The sequence below is a fragment of the Varanus komodoensis genome, unplaced genomic scaffold, assembly GCF_004798865.1.
Source record: "Varanus komodoensis strain SLA01 unplaced genomic scaffold, ASM479886v1 scaffold6_4, whole genome shotgun sequence".
NCBI classification, from domain to species: Eukaryota; Metazoa; Chordata; class Lepidosauria; order Squamata; family Varanidae; genus Varanus; species Varanus komodoensis.
The window spans coordinates 8,459,715-8,478,055 of record NW_025336347.1 but is presented as its reverse complement, the minus strand read 5'-3'; the positions used below and the strand labels follow the sequence as shown (position 1 = coordinate 8,478,055).

Sequence of the window (18,341 nt, the reverse complement as noted above, 5' to 3'; positions counted from 1 at the left end):
GGTCAAGACCTTTTTATTTAAACAATATTTTAATTGCTGATTTTATTTATTGATTTTAAATTATTATGCCAGGATGTTTCCAGTTTTATATGTATTTGTATAGATATTTATTTATATGTTGGAAGCCGTCCCGAGGCATATGCGAATGGGACAGCACACAAAAATTCTAAATAAATAAATAAACTATCTGATGCGTTTGGGAATTCTGCCCTATAATGGTAATACTGTGTTCAAAAGTACTAAGCATAAAAATATAACACTATATGCTCACATAATCACCTTACAATTTTCTAGCCATGAATCTGCACATAACCTCAAATTCTTTGACTTTCTGTACCTATCTTGGACAGAACTGGGCCATGGTTGGTTCCTCACCCCAATCAAAATGAAGATTAAGCCAGTGTGCCTGCACCCATGTCTACTGATTTTTCCTAGCTATTTTGCTTCCCTTTTCTTGTGCTGGGATTTAGATGGTAAACCTTGTGCAGTGGGGACCTATTTGCTAATGCTAGTCTGTAAAGCTCCATGCACAGTGATGGCAGTGGAGAGGGAGAGGGAGGTATAATGTTTATCTTGGGAGTTTTTCAGGTTAGCAAATTAAATAATAAATGAAAATAATGTATAACTTAGGAAGCTTTCGGAATGGTCAAATAACACTAAGATTTTCCAAAACAAATTTATTTCTGTGCTTCCCAGGCTTAGAAACAGCAGATCAAGGAAAAAGAAGATCACATTGCTTCTTGACCATCCCATTTTCCCTAAAGGAAGGTCCTGTGGCTAGTCTGTGGATTGGGACTGAAGAGATTAAATTTCTATTCCTTAGCCACAGACAGATTATCTCACACCCACATGTCTCAATTCTCCCAGGTTTATGATGGGCACAAGCGTTTCCAACCTCACAGATGTTGTGAATTGCTCAGATACTGCACTGTCACCAAAATGCCGACAAATAAAAATGAATACATTACTTTATTTCCCACATAATTTATGTTTGACATATTTGCTCAGCAGGAGCTTTGGCAATATCCGTTAAAGATTTAGGTTTGGAGTAAATGCTGCCATGTAAACCATGCCTTTCCAATACACAAACAATTAGGAAGCCTTTCCATTTTCTTAGCAGGCAATATTTAATGGGGTTTTCCAGGATGGGGAAATTGAATTCAATTAACTGCTATCAGCTTGAGGGCCATACATCCAGATAAAGGTATTAATAAAGAAAATCTGAGATGGCTCCACACTCAGTCGCCTTCTTCATCCTCCATTGTGGGGTGCCATGATGATCCCGGACTACATTTTTGTGTTATTTACCCATAAACAGACCTACCATCTGCTCCTTCTATGACATTGTCAAATTCAAGCGATTAAAAATGTTACCAAAATTCAATTTCCTGCCTTTTACAGGTTTTCTGCTTTAAATCAAAGCATGCCTGTGAAACAAAATTCCTTCAAAATTTGCATGAGAAAGGGTCCCTGGAATACATTAGGACCCAATGGAAGATCCAGTTTTGAGACACAAAAGGTTAACTCCAGGTCTTTTCCAAGCCAAGAATTAGAGCTACAACCTCCATTAAAAAGAATTAAAATCCATGGAAATAAAAATATTTTTATGCTTGTCTCAAGTTTGTAGGCTAAACTATTGTTATGCTAACCCAAAGTAAGAAGTCAAGCAATCTTATGCAGACTTTATTGTTATAGGCAGCTGAAGGAAAGAAAGGGTCTTTAAATTACATTTACTACCTGAAATACATCCTTATACTGATTCAAACCTCCTGAAGGAAACATTCAGTCAAACAAAGGCTGATCATTTGCTGCATTTCCCTTTTCTGAGGTAGTTTTGCCTGGGGTTATAAAATGACCCCAGATTTGCACAATGCTAGGTCCAATATTCACAATGGATGAAGGAAAGAAGTATTCTATTGCCCAAGGCAGTGAGATGAGGACCAATATGGTATAGTAGAATGGACATCATCTTAGACTATGGAGATAAAGATCCAATCTCCTCATAACTATGATACCCCCAGAGTGACTTTGAACCAGATATTATCTTTCAGCATAATCTATCCTACCCCACAGAGTAGAGGTCCTGCAAAGTACGCAAGAGGTCTTGTCTTCCATGATGTTTAACATCTGTATGAAACCAGTGAGTGAAACTGAGAGGGGGGTGGAGTAATGTATTGAATTTGGGGCTACCTCTGAAGACACTATGGAAACTTTAGCTATTGCAAAGTATGGCTCCAAGAATGCTAATTCTGACCAGCACCTATCATATTACATACGTCCTCTCTCACCTACACTGGTTTCCTATTTGTTTCTGGGACAATTTAAAGTGCTGGTTTGGACTTTTAAGTAAGAAGGCATTAGATTCTGGATTTAAGTGTGACAGGCACATGAGAAGAAGCCAAAAGAAAGTGACTTCACATTACTTAATGTATATCTAAGGAATCTTTGCCTTGCCGTAAAGATGTAAAACTGAAGAATTTTGTTCCATTGTCACAGAACTCTGGAATGGCAAAATTCTAATCTGGGGAAAGTTTCAGTGTCACATTCCATCTGATAGAGGGGCAATGGACAGGGCCAAAGTATTATTCTTGTTCATTCTAAGCCTACACAGAAGAAAGCTGAACAAGCTTCTGTGTATTTACTCAGGAATAAGCAGGACTGAATCACTCCACAGCATCCCAAATACCAAACCACTGAATAACATAAACATGATCAACATGTCTAGTCACAAAGTGAACAGGACAAGGGCCAATAAATAGTAAGCAAGACTGATTTACTCAGCAATTTTTCCCCTTAGTCCTACCACCTGTGCCAGGAAGAAAAGTTCTTAATTCTAATCAGATGCTGATCAAAGAAAAGAGGTTTTGTTTTCTTCTGGAACACAGGGAAGAACTTGGAGAAGGAGATGCTTGCAGTTTCCCTTGCATGTTTTGAAGTAACAACATTAAAAATGAACTCATGACAACTAAGAGCTTCACTCTAAAGAAAATCAAAGAATAGAGCCTTTAATAGAATAGAACTGGGGAAAGAAGCAAAGCATTTCTTTGCAAGGTGTGAACTGATTCTAAAATACTTAGAGAATCACAACACATTGTGCCTTCTGTGTGTAAGGGTTGGCAACTGGCAACCCACAAAACCAATGCAGATCCCAGGTGGTGCTACCTGGCCCTTTCATGTTTGCCTTCCTTCTGCTATTCACTTTTGATTTCATTAGGGGCAGGTATTTTGTGAGAGAAAGTATCAGAGCTGCTTGAAAAGGGCAGTGTTCTGCTCACAAACTCCTTTTGCTTGTCCTCCTGTTCACAACTGCCTCCCTCACAAATGCCTTAGGTAATTGCTTGTATTTGATCTCCTTCATTTTCCCTTGCCTCTTCCTCAGCTGAAAATGGCCAAGAGGAGGCCAGGCAGAAGAGCATGTCATTTCATGGCTAAATTAGACACTACATTAATATGTACCATCAAACCGATCCTCCCAGTTTCTTTTACCTTGAAGTGACCACACAGGGATTTTCAGGATTTGGCCCACTGCACATGCATAGGCAGGGTTTAAAGTTTCATACCCAGCTGCTCCTCCCACTCCCTAAATGTGCCCTTTGGGAACTAAAGGAAAGGAGGAAAAATCCACCACACATTCCAAAACACAAAGCTTAACTAGTCCAACTGAGATTTAACTTTACCAATAGTATTACAGGCCATGTTTCCCAAACATGATTATAGTAAGCCTTCTTTATTCGAGGGAAAAGTAAAACTTTAATACTGACTCTTAAATTATAAAAGCACATTTGGCATGTGGCCTGCCCCTGTGCCCCCTCATATACTGGCAAACATTTACCATTCCTGAGAAAAGAATAGTGCTGAGCTAAAAAGATACCTGCATCATATACAGGACAGACAGGCTGGACCTGCCTATGATGAAAAGGTTTGACCAATTAACAGTAACATTAAATACAGCTGCAGACAGTCCTCTGACAGTTGCAGGCATCAGATAAAAAATAAAGCCATGAGAACACATAAAGACAGTTGTAATTATTATTGTTATTACACATTAGGACTTGTACATTGAACGGACCTGGGGCCAAATGCTCATTGGAACATCCACTTCTTTCTCAATGCACCCTTTGTGAATATTTATTTTATTTTCAGATGGGTGTATACCATTTGTTTTGAATTGTTATACAGCATACACAAAAATACAACATCCTCGTACTGAAGGAAATTATTTATTAGCTTTAATTGAATTACTTGCAAAATATCCTTCTATATAATATTTCATTTTCCTTTAAGATTCATTTTATCTTAATATTTTATATCACACTGGAGTACATGGATTGCCATGGTGCTAAGTTACTTTGAATGAAGGATTCTCAGATCTCAGGGAAAGAGAATATGAACAGGTATTTCAAATCTATTTGAAATCTATTTGCAGGGTCTGTTCTCAAGGTGGCAACTTTTTCCTTTCATCTTTCTCTTCTCTTTTGTCACTCTTTCCCTTCAGCTCTAAAGGCTCATCATGTGCTAACTTAACATTTGTAAAAGGAAAGCAATTACTGTATTTCCTTTTTCCTCATATGAGATCCCAAACAGCATCGGCTATGAACCAACACTGTGAGCCAATTTCCCAAAATGGGGGGGGGGGGTCCAATCCCTTTCCTTTCTCTCCACTTCTTGAGGGGGAGCAGGGGAGCAAGTGGATATAATTTCTTTCAGTGTAGGCACAACTGCTTCTGAAAGAAGCTCCTTGGTACTGGATCTATATTTACACTAAACCCTCGCTAAAGGACTTTATTATAATAGCATCTCATTGATACAAGATTACATTTGAACCGCAACCAACCACACAATACATTAACAGGCCGGAGGAAAAAAAGGTTTCTCAAAAAAAGCAGCATAGCGTGCATTATTTTAGTGTGGACCCTTAAAGAGCATTTTAAGATTCACTGTAAAGAAAGAAAATGCCACTTCAGCCCTAAGGCAGATTTGGTGTGTAGGTGCACTAAATATAAACAGTTATAACTTCTGGTCACATTCTGAGAATTACTCAATTCTTATTACTCTTAAGCCTTTCGAAATACAATCACTTTCCAAGAGTCCTTGATCACACTAGATTTCACGCAATAGCTTTGGAATTCTTTTGATGAATCTCAGGTCAGAATCTCTGAAGTGTTAAAAGAAAGAAAGAAAAACCCTTCACCTTTTAACTCTCTTCTGTGAAAACTATCTCTCTATCATCTCTCTCTCTCTATCGTATATCTTAACGGGAATATAGCATTTGCCTTCTCATGTTTCTGCGAATAATATGAAAGGCTAACCACACATCTTTATTCAAATGAAATTTTGAATACTTTTTATAACACCGTTTTCTTTTCCTGCAGCCAGCAGAAAACCCCACCCCATAATAACACAGCCTTAAAGCAATCTGTTCCGATGGACCGTTTTACTTATTCTACAATTTCTTACCCAAATTACACAGGTATAATTATTTTGACACTGTAATGAAAAGAAAATGGGATTTGGGCACTGTGGGTTTATCTAATAACACTATTTCTTGCCAGACTTCACAGCGCTGACAGTCACAAAGAGCCCTGTCCATTCCAATAGGAAATATTTGATTTTACTGTAGGAACATTATTTATTTTCACCAAGTTGCTATTATCAGAAAGGATATGATAGCTGAATAATAAAAATGAAATCAAGAAATTCTGGTGTTTCAAGGCTTTATTTTTTTTTCCTGCTCTCACTTTTGACATTTTCTTCCCCTGGAGAGACAAGATAAAGTGCTGTCATAAATGGGTGACTTTTCTTGTCAAATGACAGATTTGATTCTCCATGGCAACCACAAATCAAGGTGCTAGTCTGAATTAAAGCTTCTCTTAAAAAGCGTCTTTATGTTTATAAAATGAATTTAAATTAAATGGGTATTAGGTACAGGGCTTTCCCCCCTCCCTAACCTCAATGTATTTATTGACTAAGGAGCTCTCTGCCATTTGCAGTATATTTGCATTTTAAGGAAAGGCAACATATTGTCCTGGCAGATGCACAAACAAAGCAAGTTACAAGGTCATGCTACATATACTAGTTTACAGTACTATGAATGGTATACAGATGGACAGCAAGCAGTTAAGAGGCACTTAAATACTGGAAAAAGCACAAAAATTACCTACAGGGTAACAGATGAAGGAAATCTCTTCTCATCCTCTAACACTGCTTTCTTCCAGAGAGAGTTAATAAAGAGTCGTGTAATTGTCATAAACAGAATGCCAAAAGGGAAAAAAGACATAATTAATCAGATGCTTCATTCTGTGCCCTTATGCAATCTTACTATAGATCTTGAAACCTTAGACGTAGATTAGTTTTATTCTGATTCCTGAAGTAATAGGAATCATTTTGTTTTAACAGAATCAGGTTCCAGCTTTTTTAATGTCCCCTTTTATTGCATTTATCACATACTTACATTAAAAAAAAAAAGGCAACTGGGTACCTATTATTCACACAGGTACTATGTTATCTAATTTTCTTCCCAGGCCTATTAATGTTAAAAGCTGAAATAACTGAAATAAATGATAGTTCTTCTTGTTGTTCCTGTGTTCTATAATCTTCAAACCTTACTGAGAACAAGTAACCACATTTTATATCGACGTACACACAACACAAGAGACAGGGAGAGTAGAAGTGTCTGAAGTTGTAAAGTACCAAGATCATAAACTGAAACTCACTATAAAGTAGCACCAGAGGAGTTCTTGCCTTGTACCTGCCAGCTGGAAGCAAAGCAGAGCATAACATAATCCAAATCAGAGGAACAGCACCCCCAGCCCCATATTCCAATGGTTACTACATGCAAGTCTCTATGCTCACCATCCTTGTAAGCTCTGCCAAATTTGACTTTAAGCTTTCTGAAGTTAAGGGGGGTTTATCCAGTATTAACAGAAGATCTTCTCACATATTTTTGAAGTTATTACATATCCTTTTATCCAAAATTACAGTTTTAAGCAGCAAGAAAAGCTTTGCTCCAGTATGATGATGAAAAAAGGGATATGATTCCTGCTAAGGCTGTGTGAAATTCAGAATTCATAATATTGGCATTTTAGTTAGAAAGGATGGTCTTGAAGACTGATGTCCACTATTCTAGAAACTGATATGGGAGGGTAAAAAGTTCAACTCCCCAATTTATACTTTTGAGAAATTGTTTTATGGTCATCATATAGGAAACGAATGAACAATGATCACAGGACATCTCTCTCTTGTTTTTCCTTTCCCACTTTTTGAAGTTACTACTACAGTTTCTACCACTGTTCTAAGACTGGCATTCTTTGCCTCCCACCAAAAATGTTCCTGGATGGACACAAAAATGCAAACCCCATGGAGAATCTAGCAGTTCCTTTGAAAAGAGAATCCTATGCAGGAAATAGTATAGTTACCTCTACTCTCAGAGTAAAAGATTACTGCCAGAGTGGAAAGATACTGGCCAGTACTTATCCCTTTGAAGTTCTTCCTAGCAGTGAAGAAGTAAACCAAGGATTCTTGAGCAAATAATGCATTTCAGGTCACAAGCATTAAAATTATTATGGGTGTACAATGATAATACCTTAACATTTTTAAAAATATGAATACTTCCTTACATATGCTCCAGTTTTGAAATTATCAAGTCTTCATCTGTATACTTTTAGCACATACTGAATGTCCTGCACATTAACAGAATGCTTTCAGTGGTGATTGTAAATCACAGACATATTCAACAGAATTAGATGGCAAATTTAATGTACAGAATAATGTACAGAAAAATGGGCTGTACATGTTCACAGTATAATGTAAAATCCTACAACTTCTATATATGTGTATATACAAATGGCTCAATAGAAGTTGTTGTTAAAAATGCAAGATGTTGTCAATGAAATATCATTTATAACCATCATTGATCAAATATTAACACAGGCATTAATAACCCCTCAAAAACTGGCAAACTTATTGGCTGTCAATGAAGCTGATACTGCGTGGCACATACATGATATGTTAGGGCTATTTACCTATTTTATAACTAAACTTCACCTGAACACTAGCCCTTGTGCTGGCATGGCAAAACCCCCATGTGTGATGCAGAGACACCACAACTAAGAACTTAAGTAATGTAAGTTTGCACAGTGAAATATGTGGTGTCAGTATTTTATTCAAGTTAACTTATTCCTAAATTTTCCTTCACAGTGGTAATGATCATCACAGGTAAGGCTGGTGCTATATGGCACTTGCATAGGTGATTGAATGCCTTCTTATGGTGTATCAGTTCGCAGCACCGTGCCTGAGCTTGGCCACTTTAATTTTCACTGTGGTTCCCTTTTCCCCTCCCAAGTCCACAGACCTTCCAAATAGCACAATAGTATTATCAAAAAGGTGTGTTTAGACTTCTGCCAGTGTCAGAAATGCCGCATGTTCCATAGGTAATATCCAAGGATGTCATTCCACTAACACAAAGCTTCTATCATGCACAGAAATTGGTTTTAACCTTGCACAAAAATCAAACACAATGCTTTGATTCCATCTATGCTGTTATACAAGCATTTGCACATACTTTTGCACAACATCTTTCATGAGGCAAGCTACACTTTCATTAGAGTAGGTTTTGGTCAAACTACATCTCATACTGGTTGTGCAACCACTAGCAGAACAATGCCAACACGTAATTTTTCACTTAGTGTAACATTAGATATAACCTCATGCTCCAAGCTACTGTTTGGCTTTTTCCAACAAAGTGAAAGATCATATCGCACCAATAGGCAAGAGCCCAAATGAAGATTTGGGCCAGATGCAACAGACTACCAGTCATTAAGGGCATGTCCAGGCAGTTTGGGAGCAATTTTATTGAGAATGTACATTCTGAGCATGCTGGGTATTATTAGCATCAGGATGCAATAATTGGAAATACTGGCTTGTGACACCAGAATCTGACTGGATGAAGAGAGGAGTGTCAATCTCTCCCAGGTATGCCCACCAGAGTTTCTTATGTAGTACCAAGCTCAACTAGAACAGTGAAAAGGCAGTGTAGACAGGGTCAATAAAAAATCAACACCCCTGGCCAGAAACACCATCTATCAGCCAACTTTTATTAGTATTATTATTAAATTCATTTCTATGCTGCTCAATAGCTAAAGTCTCTACCTGGTGTTGGGACCTGACACAGGACTGAGATACTGTTGGTATACCATCCATTCTGCTATACAACAATTTCTCTGCCTCAGCTGATTAAAGGGGTCTTGAGTTTGGTATTAAGAACCTCAAAACTGTTATATCTCACAGAAGCCACTTTTCCTGAGGTTTAAAGTAGACAAAAACTACATTTCTTATTCATGTATACAGATTTTGGCTATTATTTGGTATGGTAGTAGAATACTTCAGAATGTCTAGCACCTGGGATAGAACTATCATATTGATTGATTGATTTATAACATTTATATGCCACCTATTATGCCATAACATCTCTAGACAGTTCACAGTCAGACAATTAAAACTATTAAAAACTAAAACAGCAATTACCCTAAATCCAATAAACAAACTACATCAATTAAAATATAAATCTAATACAAACAGAGGTTTAGTGGCATCAAATATTAAAATGTTTTTTTAAAAGGTAGGTCTTCACCTGGCACCAAAAAGAAAATAAGGAAGGTGCCCGGCAAACCTCCTTAGGAAGAGCATTCCAAATGTGGGGAAGAAGCAGCAGAAAAGGCCCTCCTCCTAGCAGCCATTCCCTAAGGGATGGCTCACACAGGAGGGCCCCCTGCATAGATTTCAAAGGCCAAGTAGGTATATATGGTGTAAGTGCTCCCTAAGGTAACGAGGGCCTAAGCAGTTTAGGGCTTTATATGTCAACACAAGCACCTTGAATTGGGGCCAAGCCACAATTGGTAACCAATGTAGTTCTTTCCGCATAAGTGTTATATGGAGGAGCTCCCATCACTGACTGAGCAGCCTGATTCTGTACCAATTCTAATTGCTAGACTGTCTTCAACGGCAGCCCCATGCACAGCACATTGCAATAATCTATTCTGATGTTACCAGTGCATGAGCAACTATTTTCAGGCTTTGTCTATCCAGGTAGGGGCAAAGTTGATAAATTCACTGCAGCTGGAGGAAAGCACCCATGGACACTGAGTTCCCCTGGTATTCCAGGGACAAAGCCAGGTCCAGGAGCACCCCCAGATTGTGGACCCCACCCCTTAGGGGAAGTGCAACCCCATCTAGGACAGGTCAATGCCCCTTCAACCTGTCAGATGACCCTCCCTACTAGTAGCACCTCCATCTTGTCTGGATTGAGCCTCAATTTATTGACCCTCATCCAGTCCATTATTGAGCTCAGGTCCCGGTTCAGGATGGTGGATGATATGTAAAAAAAAAAAGGAAGAGCTGAGTATCATCTGCATATTGCTGAGACCTCAGCCCAACCTCCAGATGACCTCTCCCAGCAGCTTCATGTAGATATTAAACAGCACGGGGGACAGCACCGATCCCTGAGGTATCCCATGATGTAACTGCCACAGAGCAGAACAACCGTCCTCCCGCACTACTTTCTGGACCCGGTCAGCCAGATAGGAGTGGAACCACCACAAAGAGATACCCTGTACTCCAGCCCCAGCCATCCTGTCCAGAAGGACACCATGGTCAATGGTGTCAAAGGCCACCAAGAGGTCAAGTTGAATCCACAGGGTCACACTCTCCTTATCTCTCTTCCTGCAAAGATCATCATACAGGGCAACCAAGTCTGTCTCCATCCCAAACTCAGGCCTAAGGCCTAGCTGAAATGGATCCAGATAATCTGTACCCTCCAAAGTGCCTCCACATGCTCCAACACCTTGCCCAGGAAGGAGAGATTAGCAATGGGTGGATAGTTGTCAGCTATATCTCAACTATACATTAGTGACATGGAGATGTCATATCTGAGATTCCTTTGTGCCCCACTGAGTTGAACGCAATGCTGCAACATCTTATATAGGCCAGTCTTAAGGTTTTAGGATGATTTAGGGTGGCTCAGAAATTTGTTTGGTGGGTACACACCCCAGTTCCTTAACAATTTCAGGGTCATCTGGTAGTGGAAGCATCATACTTGAAAATTTCTTGTGCCCAAAGAGTTAAGCTGGATGGAATGCTATGGTGTCTTGCAAAGGTAATTTTTCTAAGGATCTGAGTGTATGACTTAGGCAAGTTTAGGGTCCACTGCTCTGCTACAGAGAGCCTGATTCTTCATCTAAGGCATGGGTCCTCAAACTACAACCAAGGGCTGCATCCGACCTGCCATGCCCATTTATCTGGCCCACCATAGCTCACCATGTGTGTGCAGCAAGGGGTCGGCTTGCTCACAAGCGTATCATTTTGGACTCGCTCGGAGAAAAGGATCTCCTTGTGAGCAAGCCAGCACCTTGCCGGGAGATCCTTTTCTCCAAGCAAGGGGGAGATTGTTTTGGACTCATTGGAAGAAAATGATCTCTGCGCATGCATGCCCCTGCCTTTTTGTGTGTGCACACACGTGCCCCCCCACCCGCACCGCCCTGGTGGCCCATGCCCATCGCTGGCACCTTGCAACTGGCCCCCTATTCAAAAAGTTTGAGGACCCCTGATCTAAGGGGGATCTTAATTCATGAACCAATATCCATGCAGTCAATCAATATTCATAACCAGCAATAAAAGGCCAGGATAGAAGCTAGTCTGCTGTGCAGATGTTCTGTGAATAGGACATGGAACAAAGATTGAGAACTTTTCAACCTGCACAGGCAATATCTTTTTACATAGACAGATCTTTTTAAAGCTTATCCTTACTGCTACTGCAATGTTATATATGATGGATTGTCTGCCTTGTGGAAAAATGGAATTTTAAATTATGATTTTCACTACCTATTTGGGGAGGGAAGAAAGGTTGAATTGTATGCCTGATATAGGGGAAACCACTACTCAATAAACAGCACCATATGCGATAACCTGTACATTAAAATGCATCCTCTCCACAATAAGGCCCGCAAGAAAATGTGATCTTAGATATTTAGTGTTAGTGAGTCCATATCACATTTAAACATATCTTTGCAGATATCATGTTAAACAACACTGCTGTGGGAAATGACAGAAGAGTAATTAACTACCTCCAGGAATTAAAAGACCAAAGACCAAACTCGCTCACTCGACTGAGCAATGCTGTATCATACCATAGCATGTGAGTCTAGACAATCAGCAGAATTATGTAGGATTCATGATGCAGCTGAGCTATTGCATGATTTGATGTTCTTTCCTTTCTTCCCCAATAAAAGTGCAAACCACTTTTGTACAAAAAACATGAGTGTCATGGCATCTAACCTCTTCCCTGGCATGCAAGTTTTTGGTTTCAAGCATTTTGAAAAGTAACAATATATGGAAGATGCAATTTATGGAAAATGTGTGCTTAGAGTCTGGGAATATATGGGAGTATATGTTATTTGCAATACCTAAAACCAATAGGCTGTACAAAACACATGCTAAAAGAAAATTCATTGCCTTTAGATTTATAATCCAGTCAACTGACGCAATGGGTAGCTTAACATAAAACAACAAGCAGTAGTGATTTTTTAAAAGTTGGTCTGTTATGACATCTGAAACTTGTTGTGGTATTTCAGCATTGTATGTCTGTTTTTCACCAACTATGAACAGAATGGTCTGGTTTCTGGTTTCTTGGTACCACAATGGCTGGTTCTGTCTTCTAAACTGGAAAGCACAACTCATTGTGGTACTGAGGCCAGAACCACAGAGCTGCTTGGCAAGGCTGGCCCATTGCTGCTCTTGCTGAGTAGCTAGCCAGCTACAGTTTTGCACAGCTGTCAGAGGTGTCCCTGCTCCACCCACCACCTGCCTCAAAGGTCTTCTTCGAGGTAGGAGGAAGCAATCAGCCCATCAGTGCTGGGAGAAGAGCAGCACTGCCCAGGGATTGTCCCACTGCTGCTCCTGTGTGGCTAGAATCCACTGGCCAGCAGTGCCTGGTTGGGGGCCTATGCCTCCCTCTTGCTTGTCAGAGGAAGCCCCTCTTATGCTGGAGTGAGAGGAGCAAGAATAGGCTGGAAGGCAACACCCAGTTGGGGGGTGTACACCTCAGGAGATCTCCCTGTGCCACCCCACTCACTCCTGAGACAGACTCAGTTCTTGTTCACCGGACGGGTGCTCCTCTCACACACAAGCAGTATGGGTGAGAATCACGTCAGCGACAGACAGCACTGCTCCCCTTTTCTCACACAGCTTTGCCAGGGAGATGCCCTCAACCCAGAGCCCATTTTGCAGGTTGCAGATGCCTCTCTGACACGTCAGAGTGGGGTGGGGGGACAGTGTGATAATTCCCTGAGGTGCACACCCTACAACCAGGCACCACGTCCCAGCTGATTCTTGCCCTGCCACTTGCTCACGTGAGGAGGTTCCCTGTCACAAGGGCAGAACTGGCAAGGGGAAATCAATTGAGCATTGCTGCCCCATCTGCACTGCTGCCCAGCTGATTCCCATCTTTCCCATTTAAAAACAAAAACAGCAGTTGACTGAATATATGAAAAATCTCTGTCCCAAACATTTTGGCAGGAGGACATCAAGTGAAGAAGAGGGGGCTACACATGGGAGAACAAAGGTTAAATGTAATGTGTATATCCACATGAGAGACAATTATAACAGCCTGGGCCATTTCCAGGAACACAAGTCTAAAAATAGTGGTAGAAAGATATAACTGCCCTGCAGTGCAATAAAATATCAAATCAGCTAAGGTGACATCAAAACATTCTTCTAAAAACTATGTAAAACAATACATTATTACAGTGGTGTAGCTTTTAATCTTTTTACCACATTCACATAAATACCATTAGTCAACAATACAACACTGCATAACCTACTTCACTAAACTCCAGTGGTGTCTAACAAAGCATGTATCTAGTTTTACTACTGTAAAATAATTCAAAAGTGATGAGCTGGTAGGGATTCATTATTCTCTCTCTTACTAACAACTAACCCTCTTTTCCAGCAATTACATTATATTATAGCTCCCTAATACATACTTAGCAGGCCTCTGTCTTTGTAATGTAGCAGCAGCAGCACCATCTTTGGTTGATAGTTGTTGACTGAAATATAGCATTTTAAGAGCCCACTTTTTCTTTTTCTTTTTTTTTGGGGCGGGAGAGAGAATAATAAAAGTTAGGTCCTCTCAAAACCACTATGTAAACCTTTGTTACATAAAATCAGGAGACACTTCACTAATGTAGCACGGCAAATGTAAAATGTTCATTAAAATAAGCCAAGCCCATAAAAGAAATGTGAATTTTATTAGCTAGGCAGCTGAATTTTTAGGGTTTTATTGTGCAAAAGAGAAAGATGGAGATGAAGAGAAGAAATGAACTCTACCTATTTTACACACGTTGTAATCGGATTACAGTGTTTAGATGTAGCCATCACAGCAACTATATAAATTGTGACTCAAGAATTGCTTGTGAAAATAAAAAATGGCTAACTTCAAACAACACTTCCCTCAAAATCCCTCATACTTCTATAAGTACATGTTTTAATCCGAACTCCCCCACCTCTTTACAAAAATGGCACGCATGCACAAAAATAAAAAATAATACATTTTAAAAGCCATATACCAATCAGAAAAGGGACCCAACAGCAGTTGATGAGAAAGCCCAAAGAATAACTAGGTATATGAGATGTCTTTTATCTGTCAAAGAATTGGAAATAAGTCAGAAACAAGTCTGGGATAGGTAACCTAGCACCCTCCAGATGTTTTGGGATACAACTCCAATCCAATATGCACAACTGGTAAAAAAATGCTGGGGGGGCGGGGTCAAACTATCTGCAGCAGACCTGGTTGCCTACCTCTTCTTCGGCTATTCTTCATAAGGTTTTATACTACTATCTTATCCTACTAATCTGATGAGCCACATAGAATTCAACAAGACTTACTCTTCAGTAGATGTACAAGATTGCAGTTCATTCTGGTCGTCTTCTGATTATGTTTAATCAAAGTGAGTTATAGCCACAATTACAACTTAGGTTTTAGTTATACTGGTATTTGTTTCTTTGTGGAAGTTTTCTTGCTTTTATATTCATTATGACAGTAAATATATGCATTTTAATGTCATATGTTGCATTAAGAGGGCTCCCGCCTTGAAAAGTGGCCAATAAATATTTAAAATAAATAAACATTCTGCCAAAATTTCTTACCAAAGTGGCTTACAACAGTTACATAATATAGTTGCGTACTATTATACAACACAATATAATATAGAATATAAATTGTTAGGGATATGTGAATTCCTTTCTGGTCTCTCAGAAGAGGGGTTTCTCCACTGGCTGAGACTCTGCATCTAGCAACTTCCTTACAATTCAATCCCATTCCCTAGAATTTGTAACAGATCACACAGGGTTCCAGCTTCCATAGAAGTCTACAAGCATAAGCTTCCTCCTGCATCAGGAGAAAGGATGTATAACCTTGGAGGCAGGGCCAGCATGCAAGCCTGAGTGGCTTGCATTACTCTGCTAGCTTCCCAGAGGGAAGAGCTAGAAGAGTTGCAGGCAGATGCAAGTGGTGCCTGTGGGTAACAGAAGAGCAGTCTTCAGTTGATACAGACATACGTAGTCCATGGACACCAAATATGGAATCATAATTCAGTCAAATTCTGAAGGTCATTTATCAAAACATCTTGGGTTCCCCAAATTTATTCCATGTAAAGGACTATGTGCATGTCACTGCCCATCACTAAATCTTATAATACAATCTCTTATTTGGACTCAAAACAGAAACCACTGGTAGCTCAAATACTTTATTCTTATCTCTACATAAATAATGTTATAATATCAATTAGTATGCCATGATTCTCAGCTGCTATCATACATATGCTCTACAAACAGTTCCATGTGTCAGAAATTGGCACCTTTCTTTTTTAGCAGGTATGCACAATTTCAAGTTGTTCTTGTTTCTGCGATAGCCACCAACAATTGAACACCATATTGTCCCTGAATAAGATGAATTTCACATATATGAGGTCAGGGTTCTTGAATTTACATAGATATACCTGAGCAAAATTTCAAATACTATAAAACATTTGCCATTCATCTGTTAATTCTAAACTATAATGTTTATTTTGTTGTATCTGGCAACAAAAATAAATTTATTTCCCAGAATATGACTGTTAAGCATAAGAATGTGCATACGCTTGGTCTAGCAACTGGGCAAAGTGATGAAGTGTAGTAGCCTACACACTGAAGGTTGCTATTTTAGCCACAACTATTACAAATGAGCAAAATACAAAATTTATAGAGTTGCATTTTTAAATTAAATAAATATGCGCTGCAAGCAACATAAAATGCTTTGAATTATTAGCAGCAAATCGGCAGAAAAGAAATATGCCAGGTTTTGCTACCCATAGCAATGAACTATAAAGCTAGCAATATATTTTGGAGGACCTCTAACATGGACCATATGGCACTATACCACATATAAATAAAAATATGTTATAGCAGGTGGGATGGTCTGAATTTTATTTCATGAGGCAAATGTGACTTGCTAAACTACAGAGAAGCATTTGTTCCAAGTATACTGTAAAGCAATTAACATAAGTTCAAAGATGCGGATTTCAGCAATCCAATACACTGCTTATTTTTTATGAGCATGCAAGGTTTTTATTGCAGACTTTAGAAAATTGTAATTGTAATCAAAAGAATCCTCACCAAAATTTTCAGATACATTTTCAAGCATTGCACCTGTTCTAGATGGCCTTACAAATTCCTTTTCCTAAGTGTTTATAATTAATTAGTCCTTACAAGTGCACACCCACGTTAAGATTTTATTTGGATCCTGACTGGGACTTTGGAAAATGGCCAATTTAGGCTTGGATAGATACGAGTCCATCCTTTTGACAGAGGAACCAAACTTGAGTCAAAATTCATAAATCACAGGATTCCTGCCTTCCATTGACATGGAATTTTTAAAGCATTATTTTTCTCTCTTTTTTTGACAGAATTGTATGAAATCTTCAGGCCTACTGGTTCCTTAAGAGAGGATTAGGTCTGCTCAATGTAGAAGAATTAATAAAAATGGTCATTGTACTACATGCCTTTATATTCTGATTCTTTTCAAGGTAACTACTGAAAACACTTTTATTTCTTTGTATTTCCTGGTACAATATACACTCAAAAGCAAATGACGACAGTGAAAATCCAACATCTCCACCCACAAACTAATACTAATACTAATATAGGGAAAGAACTAAGATTTTGTCAATTCCCTGATGCGAATTGACAAATATACCCATATATGCCTTTGGAAAATTGTAAGAAAACAGGAACTAAATTTTAATTATTTCTTCCTCCTAAGGGAAGAGAAAAGTGGGATCGCTAATTCTACACAAGAAACAAGAGAAAATGACTAATAAACAAACATATAATTGGAAAATATTTTTCTTTTGCATACTTTTATTTATTTTCCAAATAAATGTTGGGAGAAGGAGTTAGATAAAGAATGAAACAGAACTTGAAGCCAAGCAATCCAACGCCATCTAACAACAGATCACTTTACTTCCTACCCCTTAACGCCAACATTGCACAATTGAGAGAAGTTGGAAGCTATTGAGAACATTACTGACTCACTAGATGAACCCCTGATCTGATCCAGCTGGGCTTTTCTTATGTTCATATACACTCAATAGAATAAAATCCCTCCTTCAATGCACTGTGATTGGAGTGTGGTAAAATGTGCATTAAGATTAGCAAGTAGATCTTTCAGTCACTCACAGACATTTCTTCCCTCACCCCACTTTATTTATAGAAGAAAAAACATGTCTGTGAAACACATGCTCCCAATGAACCCTCATTCAGCATTGGTTCTGGTAGTTTTGGAGGAAAGCCTAATTCACTTCTGGAACCACCAAAACTAGACAAAAATATTGTGCATGGGCTGTGTCTAATTCTGAAGTGTGTACATATTAATTATCCTGCTACTGGACTGTGGCCGCACAAACAAATAAAGAACATGGAAGTTGGAAGGAAGATGTTTTATTAGTTTAAACAGAGAATTAAACATTCACATCTCCAAATAATTTTTAGTCTTTCCACAATAAATTTTATTTATACTAGCTGACAGTATTTGTCAAAATAACGCCCCCCCCCCCAACAAGAAGACAACAAAACTTCCTCTTCTGACAAATCCTGTGTGGAATTGGGAAGACACTGTACTTTTGAATGAAAAAGATTATGCAGATAATAAGGCAAATGCACATACCCTTACACAATGGAGCTAGGATCCAGCATCTTCTTTCTACTGCTGGTAGAATAAGACTTCTGCATCCTCATTCTCACTGCAGCTCTCATAC

At 39.0% G+C, this 18,341-nt stretch overlaps 1 protein-coding gene across 13 annotated transcripts in view; it reads right to left on the bottom strand.

Moving 5' to 3' along the window:
• Positions 1 to 18,341, bottom strand: part of FOXP1 (forkhead box P1) — a 664,276-nt gene that overhangs the window by 514,609 nt on the left and 131,326 nt on the right. For 2 of the 13 annotated variants that reach the window (XM_044452004.1, XM_044452005.1), the window contains exon 4: positions 6,162 to 6,208. The exons of 10 other annotated variants lie outside the window; for them this stretch is intronic. The gene's annotated coding sequence lies outside the window, so the exon portion shown is untranslated. The remainder of the gene's footprint in view (positions 1 to 6,161; positions 6,209 to 18,341) is intronic. One more of the 13 variants, XM_044452006.1, reaches the window with a different exon arrangement.